This window comes from Cupressus sempervirens, chromosome 5 (assembly GCF_028749045.1).
Source record: "Cupressus sempervirens isolate cs-2001-9-10 chromosome 5, ASM2874904v1, whole genome shotgun sequence".
Lineage (NCBI taxonomy): Eukaryota > Viridiplantae > Streptophyta > Pinopsida > Cupressales > Cupressaceae > Cupressus > Cupressus sempervirens.
In genome coordinates, this window is record NC_143122.1 from 706,113,651 (window position 1) to 706,137,477 (window position 23,827).

The 23,827-nt window shown below is 32.3% G+C and overlaps 1 pseudogene; it reads left to right on the forward strand.

Annotated features, from left to right (window-relative positions):
- Positions 1 to 8,471: 8,471 nt before the first annotated feature.
- On the forward strand, positions 8,472 to 10,430 carry LOC149557941 (nuclear pore complex protein NUP98A-like; annotated as a pseudogene).
- The last annotated feature ends 13,397 nt before the right edge of the window (positions 10,431 to 23,827 follow it).

Consider the following 23,827-nt stretch of genomic DNA (forward strand, 5'->3'; position numbering starts at 1 on the left):
TCTTCACTACTCTGATATCTTGCATTTTTATTTATATGTTTAGCTTGTATAGACAATTACTTTTGAATGATATATGTGCAATCCAAAATCTAGTTAAAAGTTTTTTTTTAAATCCCTAATTATGATTCACCCCCCTCTTAGAATAGCCATTACTTCAAATAGCCTCCTTTGTATGAAGGAAGGAGAATTGGCAAAACACTTGTTAATCGATTATCTTTTAGCTTTGAAGTGTTGGGAGTAGTTTTTTCTATCTTTGGGATGACAGTATGCGAGATAAGACAACCTTTTAGGATTCATTCAAGGATGGCCTAGTGGACAACAAAATTGTACATGGAATGATATCCATACTATTGCTTCATCTATGCTAATTTAGTTATTTGAAAGGAAATGAATAGACCTTTTTTTTCTTATCAATCCCTTTTTAAGGAAGAATTAATTTAGAAGATAAAAGTGAGGATTCACCAAGTTTCTAATTCTTACAAAAATAGGGAAATTTTGCATTTACAAGTTGGGACAAGGATATTAAGAAAAGATGGGGAAGGATCAATACTCCAAATAGTATTTTTAGTGGCAAAGAATAAAAAAGGAAGAATGTTACATGGTTAACACCAAAGGAAGGGAAGTTCAAATTAAACTTTAATAGGACTACTGAAGGAAATATGGGGAATGTTGCATCCCAATTTTTTACCCAATTTAAAATGTTCATATAGCTGTTGAGGTTCACATGAAGTCAGTTGATAGTTAAATTTGTTATAATCCAGTGAAATGGTAAGATGGTTAGTCATTATAATTTCATGCGAAGATAACATGCTAGTTGATTATTTATCATGAATTCATGGAATTGAAAAGGAGATTAGTTGTTATGATCATTTATAATTAATAACTTGTTATGGTAATATGATTTAACTATAGAGAATTTCTTTGTAGGGAGCACGTCAAAGGGATGGAAGCATTTTCAAAAAGGAATTGGGCATAGGAGCATCACCATCACTAAGCAAATGGGTATGAATCTTGAATCACCATGGGTGAGGACCTAGTGACTACATAACATGATACACACATTAGACACACATGAGCTATTAGATAAATATTAAAAACATTAATAATCTTAACTTAATTAAAGTACATACCTTTATTGGATTATGGTTGACATTTTCATCACTTCATTATAGAACATATTTATTTATGTGCACATAGATATAAAAATAAAGGTGACACCATGGTATCATTTTATACAAAATATTATCTATTTAATACATACATTTAAATACGTGTACAAGAAGATAAAATAATCTTTCAAATGAAACATGTATTTAAATATACATATTTAAAAAGGTACAACCTTGGATAAACATTTAACATGATGCCATCTTGATAAATATATATATGTGCAAGTAAATATATGCTTATAAATTATCCTTTTGATTAAGTCAAGAGGCTTTCTACAGTAGAAGCATTCATCAATGTAAACTTTTTGACATTTAAAAAAAAATTGACATTTAGTTGGGCATTTTAAGATGAATGGGCAGTTGCAGCTTTCCACATATTGTCTAACAATTAAAAAAAATGGAAGTAGAGAATATGAAACTAACGGAAGGGGAGGTGCAAGAGAATTCTATTACAAACATGCTTCATGCAATCCGAATTTAATTTATATTTTTTAGATGATAGCTAAAAATATGTGGAATCAAAAATATTGGATCTTATGCATTTGATGTATATTGTAGATATAAGGAATAAAAAATATTGGATCTTATGCATTTGATGTATATTAGGGAATAAAAAATATTGGATCTTATGCATTTGATGTATATTGTAGATATACATTTGTGAACCTGAAAAATTGTATGTAATCTTATTTTTTATTTATTTGCAGCCTTCTCACTTTCGTAATACATATTTTGATGAACTATTTATATTTGTGAACTTTAGATATCTTGAAATTAGATATTTTTCAGCTTAATTTACAAAAAAAAATTAATTAAATGTTTAGGTATGCTAGTTTATAAACTTCAAGTTCTTTTCCATATTTATTTATTTTCTTTTAGACGACGAAATGTATACTTGGCAAATGATATCAGTGATTCAAGAAGACAAATATTTTAACTCTTTATGAGTTACAGCTTCTTGGAAGCCTTGATATATCGAATGCCTTTTATTAATGGAAGCCGAGAGAAGCCAGGACATGATTATCATTTTTCCTTTGACACAATTTACCTCTGCTCCTTTTCTAGACATTATGTCCATGATCAACCTTTGCTGAAAGTCGTAATTCATCTCTACTTTGAAAACTGCATTTGGAATGCTCATGTTAAGGAACCATCTATTTAGCGTCAAGCTAAAGCTCACATTCTTTTATTTCAGACTATTTTATGTGATTTGCCTTTCAATTAGATTGTTATTTGTTTTTCCTTCTTAAATCTTCTTTTGAAATTACAGCAAGTGGGAATGTGTCCATGAAATACCATAATGTATCCTTGTATTGCAATATCAAATCGTTACTCAATGAGTCTAACCTTTATGTGCTAAGTCAAGACCGATTGCACATGATAAGTTCTTACATCTCTGTTTATTGAAGAATTTCCAAAATCAAACTATTTTAGTTTCTTCTTTACAAGCCATTAAGATTATTTTTGAGTCATATAAACTGTGATATGATATAATGGGATATGTGATACTCTTACATCAGCTGAGATTCAACAAAAAGAGTTGAATTACTCTAACACCTGAGACTCACTTGGTTGTATGGCCAAGAAAGAGTGTGAAGAGGCGATCTGTAATAACATGAAATAAAATCAATTGTGACATAACAATTATTTATTATTTTAAAAGGAATCATTTACTAGCTCATGCATGTCCAATTCATTCTCTATTGTCAAGTTGAGTGGTGTAATTAAGTATCAAGATGCTCAGTGGTTGACAAGGTGTTCCATGTCTATTACGGGTAGGGAGAGCCTTTCTAATTAAAGAAAGTGTGGGGATAAGTATAAAGTCTGTGGTTGGGTGGTTAAGCCCCTGACAATGTTTCCCCTCTCCATAAGATGTCGAGACGTGCATCAGACAAAAATAAGTTAAGCATGAACAGACATTTATTGGTAATAGGTATTTTACTTTTATGATGCTTATTCAAGTAAAAGATAAGATGGTTGAGTTATATCATCATTTCAGTTATTTTCTTTTATTAAAAGAAACTTTTCTCATCAATATAATTGGTAACCAGTTAGATCGATTAATCTTTCAGTTGAACATGAAATATAATTATATGTAAGAGGTAAGTTTATCTGATGGATTGTTATCTCTGTCTTCATTTATTTGAATAATATATATGAGTGTATTTTCCTAACTAAATGTTATTGCCTTAATTGATACAGTGATATGTGATGCCCTAAATGATCCAATGGTAATTGATGCCCTACTTGATACAGTGGTATGTGATGCCCTAAACGATCCAACGGTAATTGATGCCCTACTTGATACAGTGGTATGTGATGCCCTAAATGATCCAATGGTAATTGATGCCCTAATTGATATAGTGGTATTTGATGGTAATCACCATTTGATCCTAAGTGGTATTTGTGGACTAACCTAGGTTTTGCAGAAGCATCCCTAGATTGATTTCGGTTTCAAATTCTATGGTATGTAGATTTTAATTTCCACAATAAATTCATTGATGATTATGAAATTTATGTTTAACTTATTATAACCCTTAATTTCAATCACATGAATGTAACCAATTTAACTGTCTTCCTATGAAAATGAAGTAATAATTGTATTTCTTTTATGTGTTAGTTGTTAGTTAAGACCCAAAAAAAGTGGTTGTTACAAGGAAGGTTGGTGTTGGATGCACAATGGGGAATGATATAGGGGAGTGTATATAAGCATTATTAAAAAAAAAAATACTAGGCAACTAATAATGAATTTGAGTTTGAAGAATTAACAAGAGGTGTTTCGTTGTGTTTGGAGAAAAGAATTCAAAAATCTAGATGTTGGGGGGGGTCTCTCAAACATGTAAAAATAAAATTTGACATCAAAAGTTAAGATTGTAGATTGAAAAAAAAAATTAAAACATGTATGAGAAAGCTTGAGGGAATGTGTCTTTTTCACACACATTTCATGATTTTCCATCCAATATTGGTGTCTCTTCATATAGAAAAGAAAAAAATTGGGGTCCAAGTCAAACTTGAAATATCTAGAAAAAGTGATTGAGAAAGACCATGAACAAACAATGGTGTATTGAATAGGATAAGTGGTGGTAAAGGATTTAATAGAAGTTAGTACACATGCTTTGGGAATCTAGGCTGGTGATCTTAATCAAGGAAAAAGTGATTTCTTTGTGAACAAGGGTGTTCAAAAGTACAAAGTATATATTTAAATTAAAGATTTTGAGATGTGAATAGTTGGCAATTCTATCAATTTCTTGTAAGATATTTTTTGCATAATACTCTAATTGGGATTTGGATAATTGGGTGATGTGCTTGGGTGTCTTTATACATTAAGGATAACTATAGAATCAATTACCAAAAGCATTATGAAAGATTGAATATGATTTCCTTGGTTATTCTCTGGATTCATGAAGAATTCAAAGTACTTGTTAATCTATTTTTTATGGATGTGTGATAATCTAAGGGCTTAGATTGTGAATAACAAAGTAGGAAGTTCATTCTTGTATTCTTAGAAAAAGAGAAACTAATATTGAATTTTTTTTGAGCCTTGGATATTGGTGAGAGATATATAAGATTTGATGAATGTTAAGAAATTAAATTAGAAAGTTTGTTGTTCACGCAAGGATGTAATCTTTGTTTAGAGTTACCCATATTAAACCTTTGTACACATCGTTAATATTCAAATAATGTGGTTCTAATAGATAGTATCATAATGTTTCCATAATGAAATGTTGTGTTTGGAATTTTTTATCTCAAAGCTAAATAGAAAAAACCAAATACTAAAGGCATGGAATCTATTTAGGAGTGGAGTGCTCAAATGCAATAACTTTGTGAACTTCTAAATCTTTTGTAAGTAGTAACTATAACTTCCTTTTCCTAAAAGTCACATAGGTGTAGATATTAGAATTGGTGTGACTCCTCTAATATTAAGGTACTTTTTCTTGTCTTTTATTAATATTCAAATTTTTACATGGAAAATTTTCAAATTAAATAAACAAGTTTCTAAAGTTTCCAAGTTGATATATTTTATTTTTAAAAAGATTTTAAATTAATATAAATATATAATAAAAAATATAGAAGCATTATCTTACATTTTAATATTATTAATTAGTAACTTATTCAAAAATTTCAAATTTATAAATAAAAGATCATATTATTTTCTATACTATTTTCTATACTATATGGTCGCTTAAAATTTTGATGTACCATTTATAAATTTATTTTCTCTTTAAAAAATAAAAATTAACTAATATATCTTATAATTTCTTTAGAAAATCAAAATTTTGATAGATCTTTACAATTATTTATCATTAAACTATATATTTAAAAAAAATATTAAAATTATTAAACTCACAATGTTAAAATAAGATATAAGAATTTCAAGGTTTTTATTATTTGCATAAAAACATAAAACTATTTAATGAAAAAATTTACTACATATTTAACCTTAAAAAAAGGTTTGAAATTAAGATTACTACATCAAAAGACTATATAGTGGCAGCAATCAAGAGTATTAATTTTCTTTTAAAGAATATTTTTTAATGACTGATAATGATTTTCAGGACTAATATAAGAAAAGCATTGATAATTAAAAATATATATGATTACTTTTTCAACGATTCCAATATTGATATAATATAATTTAAAGTATAAAATAGAATAGAATAGATAACCAGCGTAGTTATAATTCCTGTATCAAAATGCTAGTTTTTTATATGCAACATTCCATTTTTTTCAGTGGTTTCTAATTATTTGATGAATCTTTCCATTTTTTTTTAAAGTATAAAATAGAATAGAATAGATAACCAGCGTAGTTATAATTCCTGTATCAAAATGCTAATTTTTTATATGCAACATTCCATTTTTTTCAGTGGTTTCTAATTATTTGATGAATCTTTCCATTTTTTTTAAAGTATAAAATATCCATTTTTTTTAAAAGTATAAAATAGAATAGAATAGATAACCAGCGTAGTTATAATTCCTGTATCAAAATGCTAGTTTTTTATATGCAACATTCCATTTTTTTCAGTGGTTTCTAATTATTTGACGAATCTTTCCATTTTTTGCAGTGATTTTTATAAATTTGATGAAAGCTTTCCATTTTGATTGTACTAATTTGTATTTGAAATCTGTACAGAAATATAAATATTATGTTACCAGTATATAGTATGTGCCTTTGCAACTGCAAATGGTTATACATTGTAATTTGGAATAAACCATTTGTAACCCTTAGAAGTTTTTAATAACAGTTACAAGGTGATACGGTGATGCATGAGAAGCTCATGAACATAAGACAAATAAAAACATATATTTGTTTGTAAAGATCGGTTCTTTCCAGAGCACATTTTAGAGAATTTCAGGTCTAGACTACATTCTGGATTGTATGCACAATTTGTTTCAATGAAAAATTATGTGTGGGCTTGCATATATTTTACTGGTAGCTCACAGTTGGTTTTCTATGTGTCCACAGCAACAGTGAATATACGAGTTAACAATGTTTGGATCTAACGGTCTGTACCTTGATCCTTGCAATCCTATCTTAGCAATTTTGAGCGAAACCAAAACAGCTTAGGGATTAATTTGGATGAGTTTAGTGATTTTATATTGGTTTTGTTTAGAAGATGTTTATTTATACTTTAAATAAGTACACATGCATGATTAGTTTAATGATCTTAGCATTGATACAAAATTTGAAATTGGTTTTGTCCAAAAAAGGATATGGTTGTTTAGTTATTTTGGATTTCGAATCATTCACGATGTGTCAAAAATTTATTTGGATGGGTTATAGGCAATAGCAAATGTACTTGTAGTGATTTTATTTTTGTACCAAATGCTTCATCTGTAGAAGGAATCAGAAATTTTGTGAAACAGCCATTGATAAGTATATCTTTCCATTGATAAGTTTTTTTATGAACAACATTTAATGCTTTTGCAGCAATGCCTTCTGAGAGCACAAGTCCTTTTGCTCTGCAGTCTGGAAGTACAGAAGGCAACTCCAACAACATTTTTGGAGCAAGCTCTTTTGATGCACCGTCTGCCCCTGCCATTAGTTTGAATTCTTGTACATCTGGTGGTATGTTTCTTTTAACTTTGCAAAGCTTGTAATATTTTTGTTCAATCTAAATTAGAAAGTTCAACTTGTCCTCAATTTAGATTGGCACCACTCCAACAATTTCTCAATCCACTTTTGATTTTCTCAATTTGCTGATCTCTGAATGTTTCACGTATGTAAACATTTTCTTTTATCCGATTAATTGGATATGCAACATCTATTAATATTCATATTCTCTATTAATTTGGTGCCTGCTATTAGCCTCTACACATTTTTAACACTGCTCTCACATTATTTATTATTTAGGAGTAACTATGACAATAGAGAACCTAGGTGGAGGTGCAATTGGTGGCCATGGTCTAGGTAGCAGAGTTACACCATACACCATTAGTAATTTGATGGAGATTCGCAAGGGTAGCCCTACATTGTTAGATATGCATTCTATATCAGCTATGCCAAAATACATGATGAAGAGTCACGAGTTGCTAAGATGGGAGGACTATGAATTGGGTGACAAAGGTATGCATCAATAAGTCTGATTATTGTTGTTATTATTTAGCATTGGCTATGCAAAATGCCGCTCTAAGACTAATCGGTTGTATATTGCAGGCGGGCCAAATATTGAATGTCAACAACCTGTAGATGGTGATTTTCCTCAGCCAACACCAGTTAGCTTCTATGACCAGCTCCAACAAGCATTTGCCCAACCCACACCAGCATTTGAACAATCCACACCAACATTTAATTCAGCTGGTGCATTTGGATCATGTACAAACCTAGCCTTCCTTGAGGAATCTTCAGCCTCTTTATTTGATAATCCCACATTTGGATCAAGTATATCATTTGGAAACAGTCAGCCTGCTGAGCTGTTCCAATCATCTTCTTCACCTCTCCCATTTGGATCAAGTGTCCCATTTGGAAGCAGCCAGCATGCTGAACTGTTCCAATCTTCTTCTTCTACACCTGTTGCTTTTGGATCAAGCAACCCATTTGGAAAGAGTCAGCCTGCTGAGCTGTTCCAATCTTCATCTTCTACACCTGGTACAATAGGATCAAATACCCCATTTGGAGACAATCAGCCTGCTGAATTGTTCCAATCTTCTTCTACACATACTGCATTTGGATCAAGTGCCCTATGTGGAAACAGTCAGCCTGCTGGACAATTCCAATCTTCTTCTACACCTGATTTTGGCCAGACTCCACCAGCCCTTGGGCAGTCCCAGTAACCATCGAGTTCAATATTTGGTGCTACCCACATGGGAGAAGCATCGACTCCTGCTTTTGGAGAAGAATCAGCTCCAGCATTTGGAGGCACTCTGTTTCCTCTTCCCATCTACTTCTGTGATAGTGCTCAACAGAGCATGATAGCTACACTACCAGAGCCAGTAAGCTATCCTTTTGGAACTCTTCCACCATTACCTCATTTGTCTATTGGCCAGAGTGGAAGATCTACCTCATCTTTCAATATGGAATATCTAGCATGCCGGTAAGCATGGAACCAATGATTTCAATAGAGTTGTTGCATATACCTATTTTAATTTGATTAGTCAATGCATAGCTAAATGATTTTGTATGTAGGTTTATGAAAAACCTACTCGAGTAAGGACAACATTACCTACACCACATATAGCTCCAAGATCAAGGATCCCCGTGCAATCACAAAGATATAATCGTGCAACGAATGATCGCAAAGTAAATAAATTTGAATTACAAATACTTTTAGTCTACCGTTTGATCATAGAATTTGTTTCTGAAATTTAAATTTAACCTTTTCTTGTTTTTCTGTTGCTGCAACACAGGTCTCATTTTTTACTTATGGTGAAGATGCAACAAGCAATCCAAAGGCAGATGACATGTTGTCCATTCCTAGGGAAAATCCAAGGGCATTATTTATTCGGCAACTTGAGCAGTCTTACACCTCTATGGTGCTCAAACCAGCTGTGAAATTGAAGGAAGTGGCTCTACCTATTACTGATCATGGTTAGCCCCCTTTTCACCCTCTTTGTTTTGGAATTAGAAGATTCTCCCTGGATTAGTTCAGGGTACTTGAATTACTATCTGATGCATTTCGTTTGTATTTCCGAGAACAGTCGGAAAAGATGGCAATGGGGAACAGTCAATTGAAACTGATGCATTTGCAGAGAAACTTCGAAGTAACTTTTCTAGCCTTATTTGCTTAAGTAATCTTAGGATATAATGTCACAACTTTTTGTCATTAGATGCAAAGGAATTTTTATATTGAGGTTTTTTCAGTATTTCAAATTTGTTGTTTTCCATATGCCAAAGAAAATTGGCCTGACTGTGTGAATTATGCAGAAATTGAAGACAATTTTCTGTTCCCAAGGCTAGTTGATGATTCTGTAAAATTGTCTTCCAGACAGAGTGGTTCTAACCAGGAGAAAGATGACAGAGGACGTGATTATATATCATTCTCGGGCCATAGAGCTGGCAAAATTGCTACTGACTATGATCATGGTGTAACTGTAAATATTGAAACACTGATGCCCAAACTTCGACATCCTGAGTACTATACCAAACCAATGATACAAGAACTAGCAGCAAAAGAACATGCTTTACCAGGCTATTGCAACAGGGTTAAGGACTTTGTTGTCGGAAGGAAAGGCTATGGGTTTATTAAGTTTTATGGAGAAACTGATGTTAGGCAGCTAGATTTAGAAAGTATAATTCAATTTAACAAGTGTGGGGTTCTTGTATATACAGATGAAAGTAAAATACCACCTCCAGGGCAGGGCCTTAATAAACTGGCAGAGATAACCTTGTTAAATGTTAAACATGTTGATGACAAGACAGGTCAGCATTGCATAGAGGGAGGTGAAATGGACAAATTTGTGAAAAAGCTTCAAAGGAAAACTGAAAAGAAAGGGGCAGAATATTTATCATACAATGCTATTAAAGGAGAACTGAAATTCTGTGTGAAAAATTTCAGTGAGCACGGTATTGATGAAAGGAAGATACCAACTCCAGGACAGGGCCTTACTAAACCGGCAGAGATGACCTTATTAAATGTTCAAAATGTTGATCAGCATTATGAGAAGGTTGTGGAAGTAGACAAATTTGAGAGAAGGTTGAAAAGAAAAACTGAAGACATGGGTGAAGAATTTAAGCACGGTTTTGATGACTCTGGGTTTCAGAAGATGTGGAAAAAGTTGAGAAAATTCTCAGTGGAATATTTTAAGAGCAAGAGATGGAATTGATGATAGCAGTGGAATATATCTCTCTCGAGTACCGCCAAAGCTTACTGATGATAGCAGTTTCAATCACATTATTCTGAGCTAGAGACTAATTTCTGATCAGTGGCCTATGCAAAAACCCTTGCTCAAATTTTCAGGATCGTTTACACCACTGGCAATGGAAAGATTTCTTCCTCCTTTCTGCTTTCTCACATTCATCATTATATGTTGTAGAAAAATAAACTTAGTGGGAATTCCCCACATCGAATAAAGGTGCATTTTGAAGATTGTATGCTTGTTTTAAGATTGTGGTTCCCACGTAGACTGGTTTATTGACTATAATCCGTTCTTAGATATTAGTATACAAAAAAATTAGGCAGTTCAAAGTTCGAGATGTTATTGTTCATGTTATAATTTTTCCTTAAACCGATGTAGAATCCATTTACCGTTCTTGAAGACAGCAATGGAAGAAGGGTAGACCTAAATACATTTTAATTATGTAGATCAGAAATCTAAAATGTGGACAAAACATAGAAACCCCAAACAGATCAGAATATATTTAAGCTAGCGTAAAATAATGTAGAAGCAAAGAGCAAACGCTTGAAAGAGAATTCGATCCGCGTAGAACAAATACAAGTAATACCTGAAGAAGCTGAATAGGTAATGAACAATAGCTGACGAAACTTGGATATCATGAACTGGGTATGTACAAGACCTTCCAAGAGCATAGAGGCGGATGAAACGAAGACCTTCAATCTAGGCTATGGATCAGTTGTATGCTTGAAGGGTTTTTGCATAGGGTTTTTGAATTTGTGACTAAAATTTTGTTGAATTTGTGTATGTGGTCTAGCAGGGTTTTGAGGGCATCATTAGAGTTTGACATATGGGTTCCAATAAGTTCTTTTTTAAGTGATTGATTTAATAGTAATATATAAAATCAAATATTATGAGTTTGTAGTATAAGAGCCAAAAGTGGAGAATAATTTAATAGAGGGGATGGTAGTTGGTGATGTAGTATAGGAGTCAAAAGTGAAGCAAGGTTTATTAGTGGGATGGTAATTGGATATAATTATTTATTTATGGAACATAAAACTTGTTGCATTAATGATTTTGAGAAATTTTAAAAGACAAATTGATTATGTGATCTCATACTACTTGTGCAACAATAAACATGATTTATGGGTCTCATTTCTACAATATAAAGTTAAGTTAGATATATGGCATTTGGGCAACAATTAGTTTATTGCTGGAGCACAAGAAGTGCCATATCAATGCCTACTCTATAAAAGATTCTAGTATAGTTCAAAAAATAATCATGTACATTAGCACATCAATGAGTATAATGCATAATTATGGGACTTACTTCTATGAAGTAGAGAGGATGTGGTAGTTCACCATAATTAATCTATTGGTGGAGCACACAAATGGTCATGTCCAATACCTATTCCAATTAATATTTAAAAAAAAGCGTGTGCCAATAATCACCTATTCTAAAAAAGATTCCAATTAATATTAACAAAAAAGTATGATAACATTTCAATAATCACAACTTAATGAACAATTATGGGTCTTACTTCTTTTTACGATCAATTTAGACACCTTAACAAAAGAAGGTATCTATGTGACCTCATATTTGACCATATGCACTTGAAACCAATTTTTTTTAAAAAAAAAAAGGGAAAATGACTTAGTACCCAAACTTATTCCAATGTATATGATACTAGCTATTTATTTAATTCATAATTTAAAAAATTTTTTTTTGAAGTGCGCCTAGTAAACTTTTTAACGTGACCGGTAGTGCTGGCGCGACACACCCACCAGTACCATGGGGAGGGGGGAGACTAGAACCCGTGACCAATCCCTTGCAATAGGGAAGATTTAGTCAACCGAGCTAGGGCCCCCGCCCATTTAATTCACACTTTTTAATTTAGTATTCAAAATTTGCTTTTACAACATTACAATGATAATTGTGACTTTAAAGTTATTATTGTTGATGAGAACTATTGGTAATTGAATGAAATGTATTTTTTCCCCCTAAAAAACAACCAATCATATGATGCCATGTTAGAGGCACAACTATGGGTGTCACTTTTACACGACTATTGGACTTGCTTTTTATTTTGGGTTGTTTTGGACAAACCTTAGATATAAGTAAGTAACTTGTCAAGTGAGTAGCTATAAAAGAATAAGAAGGATTTGAATTTTCCACAAAGAATTTCGAAAAGCACAATTCTAGGGTGCTCAACTATTAGATCCCCTACACAAGTATACAAATTTGAGATTGGTTTGAAAATTCCATGACAAATTTTAGGAGTGAAGTTAGGGTGTTCCACTGTATGACCCCACTTCAATGATTGCACAATTAAGTCATATAGAACTAATCTCTTGATTTAGGCGATCTCATCTATACCAACATAGTTTTCAAATAAATAATGAATGTAACACAAGCACATGTTAAAGTCACTTACAACTAATAGGAAGAAAGATAAATCTTAGTTTGAACTTTATAATTGGTAATCTCAAAGTTGACATCCTTGGGATGATTAATTTTGCACTTGTGTATTTGATATAAGATGGACATTAGAATATTTAAGGTGATATGATTGATGATGGAAAAGCAGGGATAATGTCATGAGTTAATTTTCATGTAAGAATGTTCACTTCTAGGCTTAATGTTTGTAGTATACCACATTTTAGACTAAATAAACCAATTATTACTTTTAAGTTTTTAATATTTTTGTTTTTAAATAATGGACAACTATTGATTCTTAGCATTAGATTGTGTTGGTTAGATTCAACATCTATCATGAACTACTATTGTATAGTTAGTTTGATTTTAATAGTTGGCTAGGATATACTATGTTAACATTTAGTGTTCAATTTCAAACAATAATTTTAGAAATATTAAATTTATTGAAATTTGAATAAATTAATTATGATATGTAATTGGGAACAGATTTGTTGATAAGTGTTTATAAAAAAAAATCCAATGAGAAAAAAAATCCAAACTAAGGGGACTTTGATTATGTTTATTTATTTATTTATTATTATTTTCCCTTATTAAGTAATCCACCATAAATGAGCTAGTTTATAAGTAATTTTGTTTAATAAAAAATGCATTTAAATTATAGATTGGATGATTAAAGTACTGGTCTTAGCCTGCTGAATTTGTGTAAGTAGTACAATGGTTGTTTAACAACATCACTTGAGAATTCAATAGATACAAGATTTCTAATTAGGATTTTGAGTGATTTATTTAGGGAAAATAATTATGTAGTATAGGAGTCAAAAGTGGAGTGAGTTCTCATAGCAAGATAGTAGTTGGGAATGATTAGTTTGTTAGTGGATCATAAAATGTGTCACCTTAATAATTAAAAATATTCTTGTAAATTTTTAAAAATGACTAATTATATAATGCCACATAAACACACTAGTAAAATTGATTTCATAGACAACTATTGGTTCTTAGAATTAGATTGTTTTGGTTAGATTCAACATCTACACTGAATTACAATTGCATAACTAGATTGATTTTGATACTTGGCTAGGATATACTAGATTAACATTTATCATTCAACTTCAAACAATAATTTTAGAAATATTAAATTTATTGAAATTTGAATAAATTAATTATGATGTGTAAGTGGGAATAAATTTGTTAGTAAGTGTTTCAAAAAAAACATCCAATAAGAAAAAAAAATTGTCAAAAACTAAAGGGACTTTGATTATGTTTATTTATTATTATTAATTTCCCTTATCAAGTATTGAATATGAATTACTATAAGCGAGTTCATTTATAAGTAATTTTATTTAATAAAAATTGCATCTTAATTATAGATTTAATGATTAAAGCATTGGTCTTAGCATGTTGAATTTGTGTATGTAGTACAATGATAGATTAACGACATCACTTGAGAATTCAATAAATACAAGATTTCTAATCAAGATTTTGAGTGATTTATTTAGGGGAAATAATTATGTAATATAGGAGTCAAAAGTGGAGTGAGTTCTCATAGTGAGGATAGTAGTTGGGTGTGATTAGTCTATTAATGAAACACCACATGTGTCACCTCCATACTTAAATATTCTAGTATTTTTTTAAAAATAACTAATTATATAATGCAACATAAACACACTACTAAATATGATGTCATAGACAACTATCAATTATTAGTATTATATTATTTTGGTTAAATGTGAACTACTATTGTATAGCTAGTTTGATTTTGATAGTTGGCTAGGATATACTAGATTAACATTTAGTGTTCAACTCCAAACAATTATTTTAGAATTATTAAATTAATTGGAATTTGAATCAATTAATTGTGATTTGTAAGTGGGAATATATTTGTTAGAGTAGGCATTGATATGGCACTTCTTGTGCTCCACTAATAAACTAATTGTTGCCCAAATGCCATATATCTAACTCAACTTTATATTGTACAAATGAGACCCATAAATCATGTTTATTATTGCACTAGTATGAGATCACATAATCAATTTGTCTTTTAAAATTTCTCAAAATCATTAATGCAACAAGTTTTATGTTCCACAAATAAATAATTATATCCAATTACCATCCCACTACTAAACCTTGCTTCACTTTTGACTCCTATACTACATCACCAACTACCATCCCCTCTATTAAATTATTCTCCACTTTTGGCTCTTATACTACAAACCCATTATATTTGATTTTATATATTACCATTAAATCAATCACTTAAAAAAGAACTTATTGGAGTCCATATGTCAAACTCTAATGATGCCCTTAAAAACCTGCTAGACCACATACACAAATTCAACAAAACTTTAGTTACAATTTTTACAAAATTCAATTAATTCTAAACTAACTTGGGTCCCTCAAAAAAATTCAATAGTAACGAATCCCCACTATTTTGAACACTTAACAAGTTGGTTCCCAGCTACATATCAAAATTAATTTAATCAAATTCCAATAAATTTAATATTTTGAGATTTATTATTTCACGTCTAAACACAAATAATCCTTCGGTTCTAATCTAATATTTCATTCGCCATCGAATTTTTGGTTTATTAAGGTGATTGTTGCATATAAGTCAATTTTTACATGTTTCAATGCGAAAAGAGACTGTCAGCATATGATTCAAAGCCCGAGACTGTTAGCGTACGATTCAGAGCTTGAGACTGTGCTTGACGGTGTAAACGACACTGGTTAACAACCGGGTGCATTTTTGTGGCTATTTAGCTAGTGCCTTCAATCTGATACCATCATCGGTTGAGGGTTGATTTTTATATAGGAAACTATGTATATCATTTGGAGTATAAGTACAAAAAAACCTCTCAAGATTTCCTTACACTAGGTTCCATTTCACTGTTATAATATTGATGTTCCAATTTTTTTATATTGTTATGCAAGGTGTGTGAGACTTTTGTTGACAAAAAAGTAATAATTATTTTAGAAATTTCTAACATTTTACTCTTTCAAAAATGGCAATTGAGAATAGAAAATAATGTATTAAACTAAAAGAGGGGTAAAAAATTTATTGAGTATGAAAAAGAGTAGAACAACACAAGAAACAAAGAGAACCATAGATCTTTATCCTAGTCCACAAGTTGAACTGGCATCTGAGATAAATCAAGGGGAAGCATCCTATGATCAATAATATTCCAAGTCAGCCCATGCTCAGAGGTCTATTTAGCCAAACAATCAACCACACCATTCCACTCACGAGGGATATGCATAAAAGACACGAAATCTAGAGAATTGCATAACTGAGTGATCTGCTGAATAACTAGATCCAAATGCCAATCCACATGCACAAAGTTCCTTCTATTCAATAAATTCACAACCACCTGCGAGTCAGTCTCATAGATAATTCTTCTTGAACCACATTGACAATACTGTTTCACTACAACCAAGATAGCCAGGGCTTCCATGAGGTTATTAGTATGGTAAGCCTTGTATATAGAAAACACAAATTGAATATCACTAGAACTATCACGCCCAACTCTCCCAATACTAGCCAAACTAGGATTTCCCTGAGAAGAACCATCAGTGTTGATTTTAAGAACTCCAGCCTCAAAAGGAGTCCAATGCCCCTTACAATTAACACATTGAGAGTGTTGCCTAGCTCTATTCCTAGAATGGCTATGGGGGATCGAGGGAGTGTCACCCTGAAGAGGAAAGGAAAAGCGTGAGTAAATACCAGCATCTCTAGGATCCAAACCTCCACCAATGTCACATTTAGGTAGGAATGTTTGATGAAGAGAATTAACAATTTTCCCCTACAGTTGTCTCATCTCAAACTGCACATCATGAAAGATCCTCCTATTCCTCTCAAGCCAAACATGCCATAAAATAAGGGAAGGGCCAATAGTCCAAGCAAGATAAAGAAAAGAAGTCTTAGAAAGGGGATGACCCAAAAAATTGAAGAATTCAGACAAAGAGGAAACATGCCAGTGTGTGCATCCCCACACACTCCACCAAAAGTGCCAAATCTATTTTGCAAAAGGGCACTGGGAAAAAAAGGTGTGAAACCATCTCTTCACTATTGCGGCATAAAACACAAATGGAAGGCCCTTGGAAGCCTCACTTCCAAATATTCCCCCAAGTAAGACAATGATTGTAAACCAAAATCCAGAGGAAAAAGTTACTCTTAGGCCATGAAAAACTATTCCAAACTTTCTTCCACCAAGAGACCTCCACCTCGCCAAAAAGTTGCTTTGTCAGCACAAGGTACTCTGAAGAAACAAAATACTTGCCAAAAGAAGCACCTCCCCAAGCCAAAAAATTAGGTTCTTGCAAAGAGTTACACTCCCTAGAAGCCAATATCTAAGATAGTTCCAACCGATCCCCTAAAGAGCCACCCGACAGCCAGTCAGAATAATTCTTTCATCTGTAACCCACAACAAGGCTTGGGTTATAAGCCTCCTTATAATGAGACACCTTATTTGATCTAGTAGAAAGGAAAAAATCGCAAAGAGACTGCAAGTGTGGATGAGAGGATAAGAGAGGAGGATGCTCATTCCAAGAATCACTCCAAAATAGAGCCTGAGTGCCTCTGTTACAGATCCAAAATAGACTTCTCTTCACCAGGTGAGAACCAATCTTGAGGGTATTCCACACCATAGAGCCTCTTCCCTCAGGAGAAAACCTGGAAATATCTGAAGGTTCAACACCAGGTAAATACTTGTGTAACAGGATACGGGCCCAAAGTTGAGACTAACTAGAACACCAACACCAATAGAGCTTGGCAGCAAGAGCTTGACTACACAAGATAGAAGAACGAAGGTCGAGGCCTCCTTCCTTATTTGGCCTACAAATGGTATCCCAATTGATGAGGTTCCATTTGGTATTTTGCAAATTGTCGCTCCAAAGAAATTGGCGAGAGAGAGCATCAAATTCCTTAAGGGTCCATTTGGTTTTTGGAATTTGAAAAACCTAGATTTCTACAAACCTTGGTTTAGTGAAATCAAGGTTTTGTATATCTTCATTCCGATTTTGGGATTTTACTGAAACTGTTTGTTTCACTCAGAAGATGTGTGTGAAGACACATTTTTATGCGTAAGTTTTGAGTTGAAGGAAAATTTCAAAAAGTAATCAAATCTATTTTTTTTACACTCCTTAAAAAACAAAACCAAGTTTTGATTTTCAATTCTTACTTTTTTTAGGAAGTTGGAAAACCTGGTTTTGAGGCAAAACTAGAAGTCTCGTATGCTAATTCCATTTTGCAAATTTTGAAACAAACGCACAAATTTTCAAATTTGGGTTTTGAAAAAGCCAATTCCTGTCATCTTCCAGGAACCAAATGGACCCTAAGAAAATACACCAGGGCAGCTTGAACCATGCTTCTGTATATGGGAAGGGTCTGAATCACATATTGCAGGAGTGTCACCCTACCAGCAGTAGAGATAATGTATTAATGTAGATTTTGTTCTTATAATTTTTCGACATAAAAAAGTTAAAACTTAATTTATGTTGGTTTTCATAGAATCTATAGCTATTTTATTCACATTGAAAAGATTTATTAAAACATATTATTTATTTGTTATAAAATAGGCCAATCTTTTGGTCACTAATATTTTTAAATTTTGAAAATAAAACACATTATAGACATTCATAGAATTGTTCAAAGTCTAGGAACTAGATGTTATGCGTGGATAATGTATCAAAGTTTAGGTGGAATGGAAAAGAAAAATATTCGATGGAATAGAAAAAAAATTCAAAAATTAGAAAAAAAAATCTATGTTATATATAAATATTTTCAATAATTTAATAATTTTAAATTATATTATATTATATTTGATTACATATTCATGTTGGAAATGGTATATAATGTGAATTAAATAAGTAATTTTAAAAATATTTAAAATGAAATTTGTCTAAACATAGTTAGTTATTTGTGTTTTAAGATATATTTTAATATAATAATTATATTTAGAATTTTGATGAAAACTTTATATTTATAAGTGTTGTCATGAAAACTAATATCAAATCATGAGTTAATATTAAATCATGAATAAATTAAGAATATGTGCTTGTTAAAAATTAAAGAAAAATAAAATAAAAATACTTTTGGAGAATGTTTGGACACTTCAACAATTTAGAATAAAATCATTCTCTAAAATGACTTATTTCTAGATTCCTAGAATTGTTATTTTAATCACTTGTTACAAAGATCATGGAAAAATAATTTAATCATAAGATCTTATTTATTCAAGATGATGTTTGGTATATTTTGAAAAAATTGTTATGTTTTTTTCGTACTTGGAATCATTGGACCTAAAGCCTTTACCATATGCCCTTAATGCATCACATAGTATCACCACATGTGCTCTCTTTTCTTTGATGTGTATGTGTACTAAATGTTAGACTATACATGTGCTTGAGAGAGGCCTGGTCTATTTGATATAGTGGTAATCTTCTAGGAAAAAGGGACAAGTGGCATATTTATGGAGGACAACCTAAAAGAGATGGTGGGGTGTATTTTATGTTCTCCATTTCACCGTGGAATATTTTTCTCTATGTTGAACACCTAGGATACTGAGAGGGGAGGGTTGGACTAGTATTCCCTTAAAAAAAAAAAATTAAAAAAATTTCTATTAGATATAATTAAAAGTTTGCTACATTATATGAGTATCATAATACCAACTGAGTTTAGAGAAAGCCAAACCAAGTTAATTGATATGTAGTCCATTCAGACCATCAAGTATAACATTAGACCAATAAAAATATTACATAATAAAAAAAGGAAACAGTTAGAACTAGTTCAACAACTTTATTCCTCAAACCATGCTACCCATGGAAGAGGGCCTTATAACTATTTGTGCCTATTAGCTCCATCTATGATAGCATTAGCAAGGTTGTTCATTAAATCCTTCCATGGAAAGGCTAGAGCACACAGAATTACACTGATCATAAGACATGGAGGCCTACCAATGCTGATTTTAGGCACATTCATTGTAACTACAACCAAATTAGGGGTGTCAATATCATTAGACAACTTGTTCACAATGTTTCTTAATCTTGATTTGTTTTCATTGGGTTTGGTTGTTCTAGTATGGGTTAGTGAACCACACAAATATATAACTAAATATTAGTGAGTCATAATGGCAATGAACCATTAGTGGGCAGCTAGACTGCCCAATAGGAATTTGTATAGACATTCCTTTGTTTGGCTTTCTTAGATGATTCTCCTTGCTCTATAGTGGAATGCTCAGTATAACCTAATCCTAGAGTATCTTTGAATTACCTTTGTCCTCTTAGTTGTCATCTAATTTTCTTGTACTTTCTTCTGATCTCTTCAACCTTTCATTAGTGTCTCTGTGATGTTAGTTCACTCTTTAACTTTTCATTCTGAGCTCTCAATTCAATAAGTTACTCCATCTTTATGTCTACCTCATGATTTTCACCAAGTAACTAGTTTACCATATCATAATTGTTCTATGTTAACCTCATGTTTTCTTTATTTTTAGCATCCAGTCTTGCAGTGGTTTGTTTCTTATCCTCTTCAACCATTTTTTTCTCATCCTTTGCTTTTCTCATTTGTTTGAAAACTTCACACATCCTTGTAGATTACACTTCCTATTCTCTTTTCATTGATTTAATCTGATCTATAAAGTCATGTTTTATCTCCATCATATCAGATATAGTAGCATTAGATTCATGATACATGCTTTCATTAGATAGTTCCTAAATCACTTCCTCCTGATATGTTGGGTCATTTATTTTTTCAACAATTTCCTTCCTTTCATTCAATGACTGCTACAGTATCTCCTTCATCTCATTAATTTTATTTAGGGTCATCCTTCAGTCCTATTTCTAATTCTCAATGGTTTTTTCAAGCCTATGTATTTCCACATCTTGAATCTTTTCTCTAAGGTGGTGAAACCGCTTAATACAAGAACTATCTCTAATACCAATTGTTAGATTATTTAAGAAAGGTATAATGCTTAGAGGGGGGTGAATCAGTATCCTCTTAAACTTTTACATCCTTTCAAATCTTATTAGCCCCATGTAGTGAATTCATTCCATAGACATGGATATCCTATGACCCATTTTGACCCATTCAAACAAATGAGATATGCCCCTATGGGTCCTAGGATGTATGTTGTCATAGAATGAGTAAAAAGGGGTTATAGAGTACCCTATGACCCCTTTCAACCCATTTGAACAAATGAGATATATCTCTAGAGGTCTGAGTACCCCTAGGGATGTATGTTATCATGGAATGGGTTGAAATGGGTCATAGGGTACCCTATGAATCCTTTCAAACCATTCAAACAAATGACATATGTCCTTAGGGGTCCTATGACCCCTATTGATGTATATTGTCATTGAATGGGTCGAAAGGGTATCAACCCATTTGAATAAATGAGATATGCCCCTAAGAACATATGTTTTCATCGAATAGGTTGGAAAGGGGCATAGAATACCCTATGGCCCCTTTGAAACCATTCTAACAAATGAGATATGTCCTTAGAGCTCATAGGACCCCTAGAGACATATGTTGTCATGGAATTGGTTGAAAGGGGTCATAAGATACCCAATAACCCCTTTCAACACATTCAATCACATTATATATGCCCCTAGGGGTCCCTGGAATGCATGTTATCATGGAATGGTTGAAATGGATCATAAGATACCCTATGACACCTTTCCGCCCATTCAAACAAAGACGATACGTCCTAAAACCCCTAGGGACATATATTATCATAGAATGGTTTGAAAGGGGTCATAGGGTATTTTGTGACCCCTTTCAACCAATTCAAACAAATAAGATATGTTTCTAGGGGTCTTAAGACCCTTAGAAACATTTGTTGTCATGGAATGGGTCAAAAGGGGTCATCGACCCATTCAAAGAAATATGTCCCTTGGGGTCCTAGGAATGTTAGAGATGTATATTGTCATACAATGGGTTGAAAAGGGGTCATGGGGTATCCTATGATCCCTTTCAACTCATTTGAACAAATGAGATATGTCTCTAGGGGCCCTAGGATACCTCAGGATGTATCTTGTCATAAAATGGGTTGAAATGGATCATATGGTATGGGTTGAGATGGATCATAGGTAACCCTATGACCCTATTCTACCCATTCTTACAAATGATATATGTCTCTAGGGGTCCTAGGATCCCTAGGGACATATGTTATCAAGGAATGGATCTAAAGGGGTCATAAGATACCCTATGACCCCTTTTGACCCATTTGAACAAATGAGATATGTCCCTAGGGGTCCTAGGACTTGTAGGACATATGTTGTCATGAAATGGGTTGAAAGGGGTCATAAGATAACATATGACCCCTTTCAACTTATTTGAAAAATAAGATATGACCCTAGAGCTCCTATGACACTTAGGGACATATGTTGTCATGGAATGGGTCAAAAGAGATCATAAGTTACCCTATGACCCCTTTCAACCCATTCAATCACATTAGATTTGTCCTTAGGGGTCCTAGCACCCCTAGGAACCTATGTTTTCATTGAATTGGTTAAAAGAGGTCATAGGATTCCTTATGACCCCTTCGACCCATCAAAACAAAAGAAATATGTCCCTATATAATTATCATAATATATACTATATAATTATTAAGACATAATTACTATATAATTTAATATATACTATAAATTAATATAAATACTATATAATAAACATATATAGTATATTAAATATATGCTATATAATTACTATATATACTAAAATATAAACTATATACAATAATATATCTTATACACTATATAATATAGAATATAGTATAATACTATCATATATAGTATATGCTATAAACTCATGATATTAAATATATGCAATAATTTGTAATTAAAAAGAGAATTAAAAGATAAATTTTTTGATTTGTCTCACTACAACATTTGGGGTCAAATTGCGACGACAATTTGCAACAATAGTGTAATTTGTGGTCATTTTCATATTATTATTTTTGCAATTGTCCTTGATGTCTTTGCAATACTGACATTAGAGTCGTAATTGCGACACCCTCACAAGCATAAAACAAAAAAAGAAAACAAAACAATCATTTTCCATTTGTTTTGATTTTGGAGAGCTATGCATGAAAGGGGTGGAGAGCTCTGAACAAGGGTGGAGAGATGTGAACATTGTCATGGCCCTTGTGATTGGTGCATTTGGTTGTTGTGCCCTCATGATCTCTACATTTCATTTCTACGCCCTTGCTCTGTGATTTCATTGTCATGTCATGCCTTTGCTCCGTGATTTCATTATTGTGTCATGCCCTTGTGATCTACATGCCCTAGCTCTGTGATTTTCTTCAAGGGCGAGAAGAGGTACACATTTAAATATTTTTTTCTTTTCCTTGTAAACATGTATGTCTTTATATTTCCTTCTAAACCTCTATCTCATTATATATTTAGAGAGATCTTTTTCAAGGTGCTTATTACATATATGATCCAGCTACATACATATTCCAGAATCCAAATAATAAAACATTAAAACTCACTCACCCATGCTAAGTGACTTACCTCAAGATCATGCACAAAAATAATGTAGACCACAAAAAATGGGTCAAGTTTGCAAGAAATTTTACAAAAACATATCATAGTAGATATTTTAAGAAAGAAACAAGGCATAACTAGTTAAATGGGTCTAGTTGTTGATTAGTAGGGTTGATATATATGTATATTTAACTAGGTTATGGCTTCTACAAGGGAATGGGCCTCATGATTATGCATATGTATTTGGTTCATTTAGTTCCTATGATATATCTTTACATTTTTTTGTCGTACCCTTTCTCTTTGATTTGGTTGCCATGCCCTTGTGATCTTTGTGTTTCATTATCATGTCCTTGCTTTGCAATTTTGGTGTGGTACCCTTGTTCTATGATTTTGTTGCCATGTTGTGCCCTTGCTCTAAGATTTTGTTTCCATGTTGTGCCCTTTCTCTGTGATTTTGTTACCATGCCCTAGT